Below are 3620 nucleotides of genomic sequence, written 5' to 3'. Positions count from 1 at the left end.
CCCCAACACCCACCCACCGTCTGCGGAAGTCGTACGGTGGCGGGTATCTCTGTTGCCAATGGGGCAGAAGATGGACTACCTTCTTCCAGGTAGATGCGGTGCAGGACCCTCGCCGCACCTGCGACAGGCTACCTCCTCAACCCAGGTGAGGAACTCCAACCTAATGAGACTCCAAATAAGGCCGAGGAGGTTCGTTGTTGCCAATGCCGAGGCCTTGTCCACTGCCTTCATCATGAAAAATAACTGTTACTCTGCTAGACAAGGGGATCGATGTGAATATTGTAGTACAAACTGATTGAGAAAGGTAACTGTTTAATCCCACACATTTAAGCATAAGTTGTTTTGCATATCTAAGATTTGATGAAACCTAGTAGAACATGCCTCTGATTTTAGCTCGGTTGACTGTAGTTTAGGTCTATTTTCAGATAAAAAGCATGTTCCCCCCTTTTTTTGTTCTGCCATTACAAAAGTTTCTCATATAATACCCTTGTTAGATGGACAATATCGACCATTTCAGATCGTCGAGGTGGAAAGTAGTACATACTATCTGTGGTCCACATTCTTTTTACAGTTAGTTGCATTGCCCATTTTGTGCCACTTTGATATTAAGCCTTTTTTCGGTCTGTACCACTAAGTAACAGGCTTGTGTTTTGCATGTGTAGTAGCACGTATAGTAATAGGAGGAAAGGATGTAAGATCGAACTACGTATCCAAACATGAGAACCAAGTTAAACTTGTAGGTCACTTAAAAACATGTGGTTTTCCTCTTAAGTGCGTGAAGAAGTGCAAAGCTGTATCCTGGTTACCTTAAACACTCTCATGCGTTAGTCATATTCAATTAATTTTATTGTTGTGCTATGGAGCTCTCCTTTTTCCCATACAACTTGAGAACATTGTCTTGGCAGTCGGATACGGTACTAAAATTTGTGTTAATCCAGAAATCGGGAGAATGAACAACAGAATACTATCGGGAAGAGACACAGGAGCTTTGACCAGGGGCTATGTGAATAAACTAAGGATTGCTGTGCCTGGAAAACCGGGGTTTAAAGCTTTTGTGAATGCAACTTCTCATAATGTCAGTGGCTATTGCATTGATATCTTTGAGGCTGCTGCGAAGAAACTACCACATGTTCTTCGTTATGAGTTCGTTGTCGTTGATGGTTCTTATGATGAACTAGTACGCAACGTGTGTTCGGGGGTGAGCCTTGCTCCTTTCACTTGCATGCCATTTCTGCATTTCGTGAGAATCACATAACTCACATTGTACTTTGTTGGTTCTTACAACCAGATCTACGATGCAGTAGTGGGTGACATAACTATAACCGCAGAGCGAGCTGTTGACGTGGACTTCATGATGCCATACACCGAGTCAGGCGTGTCACTGCTTGTGCTCACCGAGAATGACTCCAAGCCAGCAATTGAATGGGTGTTCCTAAAGCCATTAACTACACAACTTTGGTTAGCACTTGTGGGGGGATTCTTCTTCACTGGACTTGTTGTGTGGACGATCGAGTTTCCCAGAAACCCGGAGTACCAAGGATCGAGTTTGAGATAGTGCAGCACTGCTCTCTACTTTTCTTTCTCGACTTTGACATTTTCTCATGGTTAGCAGGCTCAAACTTGCTCACAATACTTGATCCATTATGTCTGGAATACTCTAATCTATTGATTATCGTAATATCTGCACAGGTCAAATTATTAGAAGCCCCCTGTCAAAAATTGTTGTGGTGATATGGTGCTTTGTTGTGCTGGTTATAGTACAGAGCTACACAGCTAGCTTATCATCCATTCTGACTGCAAAAAGGCTCCGGCCCTCAGTGACAGATCTTGAGCAGCTCCTGTCAAATGGTGATTATATTGGATACCAATCTGGATCATTTGTACAATCTGTCTTGAAAAAACGAGGCTTCAATGTTAATAGGTTAAATGCCTACACGAATAAAACGGAATATGCTGAAGCCTTGAGAAAGGGGTCAAAGAATGGAGGTGTCTCGGCTATCGTTGATGAGATCCCTTATATAACCTCGTTTCTCTCTGACCCTAAGTACCATAATGGATTCCAGATGGTCAATCGCATATACAAGACACCTGGACTTGGTTTCGTAAGCTTCTCACTCTAGCACTTCAGCAGATTCACTCTGCATCCTTACAATACCTACACTGACAAAACAATATTGTCCAACTAACATCTTATGTTTTGTTTTCAGGTGTTTCCGAAAGAGTCTCAGCTGGTGCATGATCTTTCGGTTGCCATCCTGGAGCTGACATTTGGGGCTGAGGGCTCACAAATTGAAGAGAAATGGTTAGGCAAAGCGACACCATTGCCGAGCTATGGCATGCCCAACACAGATGCGACACCTCTCACTTTGCAAAGTTTCTCTGGTCTCTTCATCATCACTGTATGTATCTCAGCTCTCATGCTGTTGATAAGCATTGCCAAGTCAGTTCATGCCAAATACACCGAAGTGAGGGATTCTGATATGCAGAGTTCCGAGGGAGATGGCGGAAGTGAAGGTCACGGAGGATCTGGTCCGCTGCAGAACGGCACGGGCAATAGGTCTATGGCTAATCAACCCCACCATGAAGCCAGAAATGTGAATCCTCAGGGTGTCAATGGGATCGGAGAAAGTCCTGGTGATGTAGAGCCCAATGACTCTTTGCCCGAACACGCCATCCTAATCGAGATGAACACTCGATGAGATGCCGACAACTGTTCTGCATAGCGCGCATCAGAAGAAACTAAAAATACTTCCGTTCCATCTTTTGCGGATATTCACCAATGTCCTAAGGAATGAATGTAAGTATGGGTGATGGGCCCAAATCATAGCCTAGCTAGAAATAGCAGTTTCAGTGACTGATACCCAGATTAATTTATTTTCTGAATTTGATGTTGTTGGTCTTATTTTCGAAAGAGTGTATAGATGACCACTGACAGGCGAGTGCCAAGGAAATCCTACTATCTGCCCGATTATTCTGGGAATTAACCACATTTGTCTGATTTATATCTTGCGACAGTAGGCACACACTGTAGCCCAGAGTTGTACATGTTGAAAGAAAGTTGGTTCGCATTTTTTGTTACTTTTGCACACTGTAAGATACTTGCCGTTCTTGTATCTGGAATTCAAACATTTCTCAGTCGAGAGAAAATATAGAGACCAATTGATCGCTGAAAGTGATTCTAAGATAGTCTGAATGTATCCGGTTACTGAGGAAATATTACATGCGCATCATAGCTGCACCTATTTGTTTGCATGCGCGCACATATTTTAAATAAATTCTAGACTCTACTATGGCATGTTAAATTGCTTTTCACACTTTACCATATTCTCGTGTCAGTAGTATGGCAACTCACATGTTCTGTGGGAAAAATTGCCACACACATATTACATAACAAAAGGTGGCGACAAACGAGTCTATGTCAAATGTTTTTAGGTTCGGTCAAATGGTGAGAGACTAGAAAAGTGTGGAAAGTACATTTGGCCCGAACTCATTTGAATCAAGTTTAGCTTTTAATAGCACGGGCTAAATACCCATGCGTTGTAACGAAAGAAAAGGAAAAAATGTTATACTTTGGAAGCACACGTGCTGAGCACGACCCTCATGTGACTTCCAACATGCAG

At 42.8% G+C, this 3620-nt stretch overlaps 1 pseudogene; it reads left to right on the top strand.

Moving 5' to 3' along the window:
- Positions 1-30: 30 nt before the first annotated feature.
- On the top strand, positions 31-3114 carry LOC119328281 (annotated as a pseudogene).
- The last annotated feature ends 506 nt before the right edge of the window (positions 3115-3620 follow it).

The sequence above is a fragment of the Triticum dicoccoides genome, chromosome 7A (assembly GCF_002162155.2).
Source record: "Triticum dicoccoides isolate Atlit2015 ecotype Zavitan chromosome 7A, WEW_v2.0, whole genome shotgun sequence".
NCBI classification, from domain to species: domain Eukaryota; kingdom Viridiplantae; phylum Streptophyta; class Magnoliopsida; order Poales; family Poaceae; genus Triticum; species Triticum dicoccoides.
Note: the sequence above shows the minus strand (reverse complement) of the source record. Positions and strands in the feature narration are given on the sequence as shown.